Genomic DNA, 16,234 nt, shown 5'->3' with positions numbered 1-16,234 from the left:
TGCGTAAAGTACTGAGTTATCTAGTCTGTGTACTTAGGTAGGGGTTCTGTTCTCACTACAGTCAACTGGGAGGCATGTGTGTGTGTGTGTGTGTGTGTGTGTGTGTGTGTGTGTGTGTGTGTGTGTGTGTGTGTGTGTGTCTGTCTAGCTGGAGAACCATAAGTGTATATCTGACAGTTACCACTCCAATCCCATGGAGTGCCAATATTTTTTCAAACACCTTTATTGAATTATGACTTGTTTCACATTGGCAAATTTACATTCATATAAAAGTAATCAAACTATATTAACATAACAAACATTATACTTCACATATATTGCCATATATTATATAACCTAAGCAATGTTACACAAATGATTATATTCTTGCTTTTTTAAACAAGAAACATCTTCATTAAACCATCACTTACTATGTAGGCAATCATACATTTATATAAATGAAAACAAACCACACTGATAAAATTCTAGTAGCAAGCATTTTACATCACAAACCATACTAACACACACTCGGTTGCAAACATTATACATCACTTATCATCTATCCAATCTTTCTCACTCAAACATTACATAGCTCATTTTAGTACTGCTGCCTTTTAGGCCTCATTCTTCCCTTGTATATATTGTTCCCCACAATTCCCATTTTTCCTATGTAGATTGCTCCTGCCCTTTTCTAAAGATCTAAACTCCAGTTGTTTTATCTATATTACTATATTCACTACTTCCAGTAAAGCTGGTTTAGATTATGATTTCCAGTTTTTTAGTAATTGCTTTTTTGGCAGCCACCATTATTAGACACAGAAAGACCTTACCATGTCTAGTCAACTCTGATTCATCATAGCTCAGAAAAAACATCTTTCTCATCAGACCAATTGGCCCATGCAGCATCTCTGACAGTGCATTCCACAGGAAATACTTAGAGTCTGCTAACTCAGTGCACTACCAGAAAATGTGTTCCCAATTACCTCTTTCTTCCCCTTCACACCTCCAACATTTACTATCTACCCGAGGAAAATTCTCTGGGGTCTACTTAGGGTATAAACATATCCATGTAAACATTTCCAGGCAAAAATCTTAAATCTTCTAGATTTTGTTGCATATTTGGCAGACATACATATATCCTCTCATTGTTTCTTTGTGAATTGCTTACCCAGTCTCTCTTCCCAATCCCTTCTAAGCTACTTTGCTTGATACTTATAGTTATCATGCAATATTTTTTTAATTGCAGCTTCTGTTCTATATTCTACTAAAAACTCTACCAGTGCTGGTCTTTTGTTTAGGACCCCCTATTTATTTCTCTTTGCCTATACTGTGATATCAATCCCTGATAGGAAATGCAATCTCTAACCTGCAGTCCAACTAAATTCTTGATGTATTCCCATTCTATCATCTTTCCCTCACTAGTTATTTGCTCCCAGTACCTTGGTTTCTTTGCTAGTTTTTGCCAATAAATTTTGGCCATCTGTTGATGGATTGCCAATATTCTGACACCTGCAGATTCCTCCACATCCATTTCATGCAGGTCTCAACATCTTCTCTCCAACATCCAGTGCTGATGTCATCCATTATAAGTTGTCCTGCAGCCTTGTAAAAGTCAGACTTGTGCCATGGTGCTTGCATAAAGTACTGAGTTCTCTAGTCTGTGTACTTTGATAGGTAGGAGTTCTGATCTCACTGCAGTCAACTGGGAGGTGTGTGTGTGTGTGTGTGTGTGTGTGTGTGTGTGTGTGTGTGTGTGTGTGAGTGTGTGTGTGTGTGATGTGTGTTTGTGCACTTGCTTAGCAATAGAGGGAGCATTTTACAACAACATGTGAGACATTGCTATTACCATTTTCTCACCAGATACTGCTGATGAAATCACTTACAAACTGTTGTCTGCCACTCTCCAAGTCAGACTTGAGCTGTTGTTTTTGCTTTAAATAGAGAGTTCTCTAGTCAGTGTACTTAGGTAGGGGTTCTGTTCTCATTGCAGTCAACTGGTGTGTGTGTGTGTGTGTATGTGTGTGTGTGTGTGTGTGTGTGTGTGTGTGTGTGTGTGTGTGTGTGTGTGTATGTGTGTGTGTGTGTGTGTCTGTGTTTGTGCATTTGCTTGACATTAGAGAGAGCATTTTACAATAGCATATGGGACACTGCTATTTCCATCTTCCTCTCACCAGACTCTACTGGTGTCATCAGCTATAGCTGATTTGCATATGTGCAGTATTCCCATCAGGGTAGTGTCAGAGACTATCCTGTAGGCCAAGCACAAGTCACCTCATTATATACAATGAAGATTCCAGTTACACAGTTTTCAGTCTGTCTGCATATGTCATGGCATGGTTTGTAGGCCATGTATTTTTTTGGTGAGAAATCCCTGTGGTCTCTCCAGCTGCTGCTGGTATCTGGTGAGGTACATGCAAAAGGGAGCATTATACTCTATTAGTGTTCTGATGAGATTCGAGTACAGTCCTGTTATATCATCCTCAAATCTGAATATGATGGCTTAACTTATGAGGTGCACGACATAGCCTTTTCATACCACTGTAGACACTTGATGGTTGAAGTTTAGACTGCTATCTGTGTGTGTGTTCCCAGGTCTTGCACCACTGGGTTTCAGCATAGGAGAAGTGTTGTCAGTGTTGTAATTAGCTGGTAATTCCACTTTGCAGGAGGCCAAAATAATGACACATTTTTCCATTTACTTGTAAACAGTGTGGCTTTGACACCAATCATTTGTCTGTGTTAGCACCTCCTGTAGTATGTTATCATCATTGGTGGCCTCAATGATTGCACCCAGTATGCAAAAATCAGCAAACCTGGTTAGCCAAAGGCCATATACTTTAGCCTGGATTGTTGAGAAATAGATTCCAAACAGTAAAGAGCCAAGCACAGGTCCTTGGGGTATGCCAGTGGTGACAGCTCTACCGGTAGTGGTTGATTCACATACTTTCACAGTATATGTTCTATTGGAGAACCAATTGGTTAACCATCTAATGACATAATAGTTAATCCCCAGCTGGGAGAGTTACTCACTGATACCTGAGTGGGGGATTGTGTCAAAACCTTAGCCCAGATCAAGATAGGCAGTATGCACTGTCTTACCTTCATCCAGGCCTGTCACACAGAATCAATGGGCTGTGACAACATCACAGATCACCTATAGCTTGGCTCAGAACATACACCTACCTGACATGGTTGGATACACACTTCAACATGCCCTCCACACAGACTATGTTTCTGTAGAACGGTGTCCATCAACATGCATCCATCTGAATGGGGGGGGGGGGCACCACATGATGCATGCATGTATAGACACATCCTGACTCTCACATCCTGACTCTCATCTGTGAGGTAGACCAACATGTAGGTTCATAGGTGTGTACAAGGCTAATGGCCTTGGAGCCTTTACAAGCCTAGCCCATAGAAATGCCCTGGCATCATGCCGCCTGATGTTAGTTTCCAGTGCTTCTATCAAGTAGAGCCACTGGAGTGATCCCTGGGGTGAACTTTCTATTACCCATCTACTTACCAAAATTTTTCTTGAAGAGGGACAGCGAGGTGCTCTGCTTGACATGTACGGGAAGTCTATTCCAGAGCATGGGCAGTCTCTAGGTGAGGAAACTATCCATCCACCATGTTCTGCTGAGTGTGGTAATGAGGTTGAGGTCTCTGGAGTGTGTGGTGCAGAGGGATTGGGATTTCTTTAGATGTAGCATTTCTAGCAGAGCTGGGTCACACATGGATTTGTAAGTCAAGCAGAGATCACCTCTAAGTAGGCGATATGAGGCAGAGAATAGCTGGAGTCTTTTGAGTCTGTCCGTGTAGGACATGTGTTTAATGTCTAGGATCCTTTTTGTGATGTACTTCTATGGCCTCTCCAGCTGTTGCAGGTGTCTAGTGAGGTGCATGCCAAATGAGGCATTATACTCAATGATTGGTCTAATGAGGGAAGAGTAGAGAGAGATGATGACCTCTTTCTTCCTGGATGCAAAACCCTTGGTAATGAGATGTGCCACATAGAAGGACTTTCTGAACACAGTGGCAATGTGGTGGTCAAAGGAGAGGTTGCTGTTAACTTGCATCCCCAGATCTCTTATAACACCTTTAGTGTTAATTGGGCTCCCATCGATGTGGTAATTAGTAGGAACTGAGTTTTTACCAAAGGGGATGATGACGCATTTTTTGGCATTAAGCTTAAGGCCATGGTTTCAACACCAGTCATTGGTTTCAGTGAGGCCTTTCTTTAGGATGTCTGCATCACTTGGGGAGTTAATAATGGCTCCCAGCTTGCAGTCATCTATGAACTTGGTCAGCCAGAGTCTCTTTGTGTTGGCCTGTACTTCTGAGAAGTAGATGCCGAACAGGGGAGGACCCAGGAGCAATCCCTGTGGGACTCCACTTGTGACTGGTTGGCAGTCTGACTTGGAGTCCGCTACTTTCACACTGTGTGTTCTATCTGTGAGCCAATTTGCAATCCACCTAGCGATATAGGGGTTGATGCCTAGTTTGGTGAGTTTATCAATAATTCCCGAGTGAGGAATGGTATGAAAGGCCTTGGCCAGATCAAGGTAGGCTGCATGCACTGCCTTACCTTCATCCACAGCCCTGATGACTGACTCAAAGATGTCAACCAGGTTGAGCAGGCATGATCTCCCTTTCACAAAACCAAATTGTGTGGGGTCTAGAGTTTGGAGATTCCCTATACCTTTGTTAATCAGGTCCATGATGATGCACTCCATGGCTTTACATATCAGACTCATCAGGCTAATTGGGCGATAATTCTCATGGTTTGTAGTCACTCCCCCTTTATGGAGTGGGATGACTGTAGCAGTGTGCTGTTTAGTAGGGACAAAGCCTGAGGTGAGGCTGTGACTGAACAGGGCACACAGATGTGGTGCTAGTCTGCTTTGTAGTTCATGTAGAACACAGCCAGGGATATTATCATGTCCCATGGAAACGGTATTCTTAGCCTTGGACAATGCAGCTTTAACCTGTGCTGCAGTAAAGCTGGGTGCCTGGCATTCTTCCGGTATTGTGATTGGTCCTTGGGTCTATGTTAGAACATCGGAGTTTCAAAACTTTGAATGTTCTAATATCGAATCCTATTCAACGAAAGCTGAAAATATCGAAGCAACAGAAAACCAAATTTATTCCTAGGGAAAGAATTCGGTTGTCCATTTCTGTTGCTTCGGTATTTTCAGCGCTGTGGTGGAAAGTTACAGGTTGGGTTCAGGTAAGTGTGCAATTGAGTGCGGGTTAGGTTAGTTAGGGTTAGGGTGCGGGTTAGGTATGTGTGCGATTGTGTGGACATGAGGGTTAGGGCGGGTTAGGTGAGTTAGGGTTAGGGCATGGGTTAGGTATGTGTGCGATTGTGTGGACGTGAGGGTTAGGGCTGGTTAGGTGAGTTAGGGTTAGGAAAAAATTTGCTGTTCTGTATGTTCGATGTTTTCATCTTTCACTGAATAGGGTTCGATATTAGAACATTCAAAGTTTTGAAACTTCGATGTTCTAATATAGACCCTTGGTCCATGGGGGTGGTGGGTGGGTTAAGTTGGCACTGAATCTATCAGCCAGTATGTTGGCTATATCTGTTGGCTCAGGTACCATTGTGCAGTAACTCAGAGCAAATCTGGGTATTGCCATGGAGGTTCTTGATATAACTATAGAAGGCTTTGTGATTGTTTTTAGTGTCTGCTGCAATCCTGCATTCATAGCTGGCTTTGGAGGATTTGATGAGGGATTTCAAATTTTTGTTGAGGCTAATAAGGGAGTTTTACCAGTCTTGGGACTTCACATTTTTCTGCAACAGTTTCTTCCTTCTGTTGTAGAGTTTATTAATGGCAGGAAACCACCAGATTGGCTTCCTTTTTTGGAAGAGAGTGTCTTGGTTCTGTTGGGTATGGCTAGTTCCATGCATTTATGTACATGTTTGTACAGTGCATTGGTGTATGATTTGGCAGTCATGCATATATTTTCCATTGATATGGGTGTCATGAAGTTAGCCACCTCTGTTTTTAGGAGCCCAAAGTCAGCTTTGGAGAAGTTTTTCAAGGTGGTTACCTTTGCGGGGGGTGTGAGCGAGATATGGATTTCCATGGTAATTAGTTTATGGTCAGATCTGACCAGGGAGGGATTGACTATTGGTTTAGAGCAGCAGTCACCCATGCTAGTAATAACCAGGTCAAGGATGTTGCTTCCTTTAGTGGGGTCAGAATGAGCTGGTCCAGGACATTGGAACTGATAAATTCCAGGAAGCGTTGGGGCAGTGTATTGGCACTTGAGTAGTTTTCCCAGTTGATGGAGGGGTAGTTGAAGTCTCCTAGTATGAGAGTGTTGGGTTGGACCTTGATAGATTCCAGGGTGCTTAGGAGCATGGAGTGAGAGTCTAGGGACATGGTTGGGGACCTATAGCAGGCTATGATGTGGATTGCTGTCTTACCCGATGTTAGTTGTACCCGAAGTATCTCAGATGAGTTATGCTGGGCTGCTAGTCTGGAGGTGTGCATATCCTTTATGAATATGTAGACACCACCAACTTTGGAGCTTCAGTCCATGTTTTGGCACCAAAAGGTGTGGAATGAGTTATAGCCTGGTAGTGCTAGGGTGCTTTCTGCCGCTTTAAACCAGGTCTCCATTACAGCACAAATGTCAATGTTCTCCATTTTGAGGAGTGCTTCAAGTGAGTGCATCTTGAGATTTAGACTTCTAGCATTGAGCAGCATGACCCTCAGATTGCATTTATTTATAGCTGTTATGGTGGTAATTTGGTCTTTGGAGCAACACCTAAAAAAGGCACTATAGGGGTGGCAAGAGCCTTAGCCAGTACCTGGAAACCCAGGGGTGACAGATGCAGGCCATTTCTGGCAAAGCATCAAGGTCTGTCAGTCATGTCATCCCAAGCAGACAGATACTGGATCCCCTTAGAATGACACCAGAAACTTAGCTAATTGTTGGTCAATCATTTTTTGTTTGTACTGCGGTATAGCTCTGGGCAATGGTAGGATACTGCTCAGGGCTAAAGTCATACCTGCCTGGGCCACATAATCTGAGAGTGCCACCATGTCTCTTTTTATGTAGTTCAAGGAGGTGTGTCTCAGGTCATTCACACCCACAGGGACAATGACAGAGTCATACTTGTACTTGTTGTGGAGTGACCTGAGTGCATGTGTTATGTGTCGGATTCTGGCACCTGATAGACGGCTGACTGTTACCGTCTCCTTATTCAACCTAGGGAGTGGGACATCTGTGTGCCTCACTATTGAGTCACCTATGATTAGTGTATTGGGCAAGGTGTTTAGCCTTAGGGGCTTTTGTTGAGGGGTACACTGTGGAGGTGAGCTATGTGTCCTGTAGTTTGTGCTGTATTGTGGTGGTCGAGTGCATTCCTGTCTTGGAGGTCTCTGCTGTTTGGGTAAATTTCTATTGAGAGCCTCCATGAAGGTGGCTGTGTGGTTTGTGTTTTATGTGAGAGCTGTGATGGTGGGTGTTCTGGAGGGCTATGTGTTCCATGTGGTGTGGTGCAGGTGTTGACCTTCTCCTCTTGACCAGCTAGTCTGGTCTTAGCTGGAGGGTGCATAGCTTCCAATTTGGTGATATAAATGCATCTCTCACAAGTCTGAGTGTTGAGAGGTAAGAGGAGAGGGTTGTCTGAGTACATGAGGCAGTCACTACACTGCCTCAGAATGCCCAAGTAGACTAGGTTAATAAGTGAAAGCACAGGGAACTGCCCTTTAATCATTCCAGGAGGGGTGGTCGTAACTACTAAGTACTGGAGCTATTTCCGTGAAGAACAACTAGTGCTGACGGTACTTAGGTGTGCTACAATAATTGCTACAAAAACCTGTTGAAATGCAAAGTGATTAAGCTATTTGAAGTGCAAGAGAAAGAGAGAAAGAACTAGCAAGATCTAAGGGAAAAACTGAAGAGCAGACTTTCTGGCATCAATAATAGTTTACCTCAGCTTGGCAACACTGCACGGAGCTTAAACAAGCGCGGGCTTTTAAACTAGAAAGTTGAAAGGGATATAAAAACTGCCCAAACAGCCAATAAGCTATAATTTCTGGGCCAGAAACCACTCCTTTTGTGGCTTATAACTTTTTTTTTTACAGAAAAGCAGCTAAAGCAGCAGTAAAAGCAATTCAAATGCAGTGCAAACTAGCACACTGGAGTGTGTAGCAATATTAAAGCAAATACAGTTAAAATAAATGCAATTAAATTTAAAAACATGACTAAAACAAGTGCAGAACCGTAAATTAGGAAAAATCAAAATGGAGGCACTTAGAGTATCTCTTTCCCCTTCCTGATGCTCTTGCAGTCTGAAGAATGCCAAAACTGGATCCGTGGAGCTTAAACAAGCACAAACCCACACAAAAGTGGGCTTTTAAACCAGAAAGTTGAAAGGGATGGAATAACTGCCCAAACAGCCAATAAACTACAATTTCTGGGCCAGAAATTACTCCTTTTGTGGTAGACAGGCTACCTAGTGTTTACTGCTCCCACTGATAAGCTAGAAGGCTTACCTCCAACACAGAAAGGCTTGGGGGGGGGGGGGTCAGAAGCTTGTAAACAGTCCTGGATACAGCAAATCTGTATCTGGACTAGACTAGTTACAGGAAAGGTGGGAAACAAGCTTTGAACTTTTTATTTTTTTACAGAAAAGGAGCTAAAACAGCAGTAAAACAATTCAAATTGCAGTGCAAGCTAGCACACGAGTGTGTAGCAATATTAAAGCAAATACAGTTAAAATAAATGCAATTAAATTTAAAAAAAATGACTAAAAACAAGTGCAGAAAGCAGTAAATTAGGAAAAATCAAAATGGAGGCACTTGGAGTATCTCTTTCCCCTTTCTGATGAACTTGCAGTCTGCAGGATGCCAAAACTGGATCTGTGGAGCTTAAACAAGGGCAAACCCACACAAAAGCGGGCTTTTAAACCAGAAAGTTGAAAGGGATGGAAAAACTGCCCGAACGGCCAATAAACTACAATTTCTGGGCCAGAAACCACTCCTCTTGTGGTAGATAGGCTACATAGTGCTTACCAGTCCCACTGATAAGCTAGAAGGCTTCCTTCCAACACAGAAAGGTTTGGGGGACTCAGAAGCTTACAGACAGTCCTCGATACAGCAAATCTGTATCTTGAGTAGACTAGTTACAGGAAAGGTGGGAAACAAGTGCAAACATGGGCTTTTAAAGCAGAAAGTTGAAAGGGATGGAAAAACTCCCCAAATGGCCAATAAACTATAATTTATGGGCCAGAAACCACTCCTCTTGTGGTAGATAGGCTACCTAGTGCTTTCCACTCTCACTGATAGGCTAGAAGGCTTCCCTCCAACACAGAAAGGCTTGGGGGGGGGGGCTCAAAGCCTTACAAACAGTCCTGGATACAGCAAATCTGTATCTGGACTAGACTAGTTGCAGGAAAGGCGGGAAACAAGCGCAAATGTGGGCTTTTAAACCAGAAAGTTGAAAGGGATGGAAAAACTGCTCAAATGGCCAATAAACTACAATTTCTGGGCCAGAAACCACTCCTCTTGTGGTAGATAGGCTACCTAGTGCTTACCACTCACACTGATAAGCTACATGGCTTCCCTCCAACACAGAAAGGCTTGGGGGGGGGTCTCAGAACCTTACAAACAGTCCTGGATACAGCAAATCTATATCTAGACTAGACTAGTTATAGGAAAGGTGGGAAACAAGCTTAGAACTTTTTATTTTTTTTACAGAAAAGGAGCTAAAACAGCAGTAAAAACAATTCAAATGCAGTGTAAGCTATCACATTTAAGTGTGTAGTAATATTAAAGCAAATACAGTTTAAATAAATGCAATTAAATTAAAAAACAACTAAAAGCAAGTGCAGAAAGCAGTAAATTAGGAAAAAATAAAAATGGAGTCACTTAGAGTATCAGAAAACAATGCCAGCAAATATATAAATAATTCAGTCAACAACCCCCACCTGAAACTAGCTTCTGAGCTATCCTGAGAAACAAAGTGCAGACAACAAAGGACTAAAACAATACAGCAAATATATAAATAATAAAGCAAATATATAAATACAGCACAGTGCAAACTGAGTTGCAGAAAGTGTACTTATCAGTTTGGAATATCAGATGGGAAAGATTCCAACCCTGCTGACAGTCAGGAGAATTTAGCTCTCTGCTATATCAGCTCTGCACAAATTCACAGAAATTCAGTTTGTAATGTACAACACAGAAAATACATCTCAGGTAATGACTAACAGCTAAGATGGGCTGGCTCAATCATCATGGACCTTTTCTAAGTGTGACACTAGTAATATCCCAGCTGTGTGCAACAGATATGTGTGAGCTGTTAATGCTACATCATCCATGTCTGTTACACCTGTTAGACATCCTCAAAGAGGTCATTGAGGGCATGCATGATGACAACGCTATCTATCGTCCTATGGAATTTGACCAGGCCAATGCATTTGACACAAATCCACACCAAGGTATTCACTCAACACTATTAGATGTGGCCATAAACACCAATTTCACCAAGTGGGGTAGACCACTGGATCACATATGTGGCATCTAAATATGTTGAAATGTGTGGAGTGACCTATATTTTGGGTCCAGTGATCAGGTCTGTACATCAGGGCTGTCTACTAGGCCCTTTCCTGTCCATTATTTAAGTCACAGACATCAATAATGACATACCAATACTGTGTCCAAACAACTATCTGGAGGACTACAGATTGTGGACAATCATTGACTCCAGCTGTGATATTAGTATAATACAGACAGTATCAACACACACCAGAGATTGCTGCCACAGCCTTGCAGCCATGACAACACATGAGATGAAGCAAAAACATGGGGACATTTATGTTATGAAAACAGAAGTGCAACCCAAGGGTAATGTAGACATCACACCCTATAAGCAGACCAAGTCATATGTGACCTGTGTCCTGGGGTATACGGTATGTGGAACACCCACCAGCATGTGGCCACAGGGGTGACTACTTCCTTATATGTAACACAGTTACTGAGTATGTGCAGGGCATTCAAAGCCAAAATACCTCCATAGTTCCCAGTCTTCATCATTCCAATAACTGAGTGCAATGCATCCTTCTTCATATACCTCCCTACACATATTCCAGTGATGTGTAACTGAAGTGTACCACCTTTGCCACAGTCAGCTGTCACACATCTTATTGGCCATACCTAAGTATTCTTTTTGTGGCATAAAGATTACTGTGGGATGGTGTGGCACCCTCATCAAGGTGTTACACAAGATGCATGTGTGCTGCCTGTTCTGGTGATGCACACAGAACATACATAGCTGTTTGACAACATTGATGGCATGGGTTACATACAGTGCGGATTGTGCTATATATATATATATATATATATATATATATATATATATATATATATATATATATATATGGATCTACTTCAGTAGATCAAACTTTTACAAGTTTGAACCACATATGGCCGAGACCATATGTTCGAACTCATAAAAGTTCGAACACTGAAGTAAAAACAAATAAAACAACACCTCCCTTACTTAAGTATACCAACTTCGAGATTGCACTACATTGCGGAAATGGGAAATCTTCTGAAGGGGACCCATATATATATATATATATATATATATATATATATATATATATATATATACACACACACCATGCGCACCAGTCATCTAGTCTGTAGTGAACGTAATGTCACATACAGGTATAGCAGTGTCCCTCCTAACACCTCCAGCAGATGTTACAGTGTCAGGATGGTGTGCTTGATTACCCTCAGAGATCGCTGATGAATCATAATAGTTGTACAAGTGTATTCATGCAGAACCATCTATGATCACTCAGAATCACATATGTTATGTCAGAGACATGGGATTACTGGTAGTATTATTCTGATATTGTCCATGATTGTTCATGCTTCTTTTACTGTGTCCCTCGTGTTGGAGACCTATGCTGACATTACAGTCATATTTAGGCAAATCAGTCTGCACAGCCTCACAATATGCACCCATCCCCGATTGTATATAGCATCCCTGGTAGATGTTCACTCCATTGTTCATGTCAGAATGCTTATATCACAAAGACATCTTTTTCATTGTTATGTCACCTTGTCTGACAGTCACATAATATACATTTTCACTGTGCAGTCTGTACTGTACCATTTCAATATGTGATTAGTGTTCCTGCTACAACTGTCTTCCATTTACGATGTTTCACCTGTCTTCTTTCCCTGTATTCATTCCAACAATTCATCTGTGTGTCCCTATTCAATACACACACTTCCCCTGACTGTTTATTTTAAATGGCAGTGCATGTACCCTTACAGATTATTTACACAACTTGTACAGAATGCCTGGAATGGGATTCCACAATACTCTGCACTGTAGACACTGTCCTGTACTGTGTTTGGACCATATACCTTACTATATGGCAAACCCTGGTAATCATTATGGCATTCCATGCAATCCTGCTAACCTAGCTTACTCTAAAGTAAACAAGTTTGCTATTAGTGTTGCTTTACACATTTTCCTGGCCAGCAACACTGTTGCTAGCCACAAAACTATACTTGTTTATGTTTAAACGCAGGGCGCAGCATGAATATCTAATCCCTGCTGCTGCTCACGGCACAAACACGTAAACTCTGTGTAGGCTTCATGCAAAGTCTACACAGAGTTTATTGAATTCCAGCCATAGTGTGAGACAAGATCAAGAAAATTTTTTAGAAAATTTTATAATATTGAGCATAATAAAAAAAAATACATTTTATAGCTACATAAGATGTGGTAGGAGTAACGGGATACAAACAAATTGTGTGTAGATTGTAAGATTGTAAGTACGAGAAGCTTCCGCAAGATTTGAGACCTGCACTTGCTAAATCTATCTTTAAGGGAAAGGGGAATAGGACAAACCCAGAGTCATACAGACCCATAGGTTTACTTTCTTGTTATGGAAACATAATGGAAGAATTATTGTTTAAATTGGAAAGGTTAGGACGTGGAACCATATATCAGCATGCGTACGTTGAAAATAGATCTATAACCGCCTGTAGTGTGATATTCTATAACTATATAATAAAAGCTGCAAATGAAAAAATAATGTGCTGTGATGGAATTTATATAGACTTAACCTTAGCATTTGATAGGGCCATACACAAAACACTGATCAATAACTTAGAACAACTAGGTATTGATGCATTGTTTATAAGATGGATAGCTGCATGGCTTACAAATAGGACATGGCAAATATCATATAGCACTTGGACAGGTGAAATTCAAGGTCACAATCAGGGTGACCTACAGGGTTCTATCCTAGGCACATAACCTGTTTAGAATTGTATCTTTCAGATCTCTTTTTCATCTGAGGTGTTCTGCAGTCTGTATGCAGATAACTTGAAAATTAGTAAACTGATTACGTGTGTTACAGACAGGGCATGTCTGCAAAAAAACTCAAATAAATTGACCATTTGAGCATTGGAGAATAATATGCTGATAAATACATCAGAAACTAAGCACATCAGATTTGGGAGATATAGATTGAAGGGTGAATATCATAGATTGAAGGGTGAATATTTAATACAGCACACAGTGATCAAATGTGCATTAATCAGAAATGATGAAATCATTTTTTGTAAGTTACATTAGATCCAAACTAGACTATGGGGCAACAAAATGAAACCTTATAAGAAAACAAGCATGTGTAAATTGGAAAGAGTTCAGCGGAAATATACCAAGGACATCCACAGATGTGAAAATTTATTATTAAGGCCTAAAATATCTGAACATGTATTTAGGGTATTTACAGACAACTACCTCTGGGAATGTTTGGGGTTATCAAAAAGTAGTAGAAAATCTTTAGACAAGCTAAGTAGAAGATTATATAGGAATGGGAGATGTACTAATTGGTTCTCTGAAAGAGTAGCTGATGCTTGGAGTAGACTACCAAATAATATTAAAGCAAGCACTAGTTTAGATATTTTTAAGAATGACTTGAACATTTATTATGGGAATGACTGTTTTGCTATGTTGGCAGGCTAGAAGGGCATTATTGCCCATGCCTGAAACATTTGCATGTGCATATATACACCAAAACTGATCAAACTTTGGCTAATATTCTGCTTTCTCCTGTCACTTTTATCATTAATTTGCCTCTGTTTTTGCACTGGTGCTATTCTGAGCCCTAGAAAAACTGCCCTTATCATATCTATTAGCTAATGTCAAACTCGGTTTATTTATTTACTTTTTACAAAAATGGTAGCAACTAGTCTACAAGGAAAAAAATTCTATTTTTGAAAGATACGGATAGAACTATTGGAAGTGCAGTTTGGTAGTGGTGGACATAAATGGCTGCTGTGACCAAATGCTGTTGTTTTTCTTGTTGTTTTTCTTTTGGGTTTTCCCGGTTAGGGGTCGCCACAGCAGAACTTCAGTCCGCTAATGATCGGCAGTAGATTTTTATGATGCCGATGTGCCAGCTCGACGCCCAACCTTCAACGAAGGCACATCAATTCACGCATGTCTTTTGAATGCTACTCGACCGTGAGGAGGACATGCAGACTCCACACAGAAGGCGCTCCAGCCAAGAATCGAATGGGAGAACCTCTTGCTGTGAGGCGACAATGCTACCGCTGCACCACCAACAAACTGAAATATAAATATGTAACAGTCCCAAGGCACAGTGCTGGGCTTTTCATTCTAAATATGATGTTACTTGCATTACAGACAGCATGAGTAAATTAATATATTTTGCTTAACCATACTCAGTAAGCTGGTACATCATATTTAGCAAAATGGTCATATAGTGACAAGTAAGCAATAATGCCCTACAGGGTATGTGTTAATGTGTAACTAATGCCTGCTCAAGGCTGTTATGAGGCCCAATGCTGCAGGCAGAGGGCCTCTACACCCCTGGAAGGGAGTTAATTACACATTAACACACACCCTGGAGGGCATCTTTGTGCTTAGAGAATGGGGTCTGTAAAATTGTTCTGTTTTACTTATTTACTCTTTAAGTACTATATTTTTTTATATATATTTTTGATGTAAAATAGTTTCTCCGCCTAATGTTTCAAACTTTCTGTAGTATATGTTAATGGTGTTGGAGGAAGCATTTTACATCAAAAATATGTGAAAAAAATAGTAAGTAAAACACAACAATTTTACAGAGAACCCATTCTCGCTCATTCACAGTCTCTTTCTGCATTCAGACATATATACATATACACATGGTTTCATAATCTCATTCACTCACACAAGCACACACACACACACACACACACACACACACACACACACACACACACACACACACACACACACACACACACGCGCGCACACTCACTCACACCACATAACCTGCCCCTCAACAGCCTCACCCACTTAACTCATGAACACATTCATCTACTCACCTATGCACAAATCTACCTTACGTACATCTTAACCAGCCTCGCAGGCACACATGCGTACACACACACACACACACGCACACATGCACACACACATACACATGCATACGCACACACACACACACACACACACACACACACACACACACACACACACACACACACACACACACACACACACACACACAATCACACCACTTAACCTCCCCCCTCAAGAGCCTCACCCACTTGACTCAAGAACACATTCACCTACTCACCTATGCACAGATCTACCCTACGTATATCCTAACCAACCTCGCAGGCACACATGCGTGCACACACACACAGACGCACACACGCACACACGCACACACACACACACACACACACACACACGCACACACGCACACACGCACACACGCACACACACACACACTCACACACACACACTCACACCACATAACCTCCCCCCTCAAGAGCCTCACCCACTTGATTCATGAACACATTCAACTACTCACCTATGCACAGATCTACCTTACGTATATCCTAACCAACCTCATGAGGCACATGCACCACACACACACACACACACACACACACACACACACACACACACACACACACACACACACAACACACACACACACACACGTACGCGCACGCCAACATACCTTTTACCCATCCCTGAGTTGACAGAATGTTCCCAATGTCTCTGCTTATTTTTTGTTCCCTGCTCTCATAAATCATGGATTCTTACACTCAGTCAATAATGCCATGCAGTAAAGGTTCATTCTCCTTAATGTTTGTAAAGTGCATTGTGATGCTAGACCTGTAGTCATTGAATAATACCAGAGATTAGAGTTTCATACTTACATAAAAAACTCTAAATG

This window comes from Protopterus annectens, chromosome 11.part0 (assembly GCF_019279795.1).
Source record: "Protopterus annectens isolate FY-2018-M chromosome 11.part0, PAN1.0, whole genome shotgun sequence".
In the NCBI taxonomy this organism is placed as follows: Eukaryota; Metazoa; Chordata; order Ceratodontiformes; family Protopteridae; genus Protopterus; species Protopterus annectens.
Note: the sequence above shows the minus strand (reverse complement) of the source record.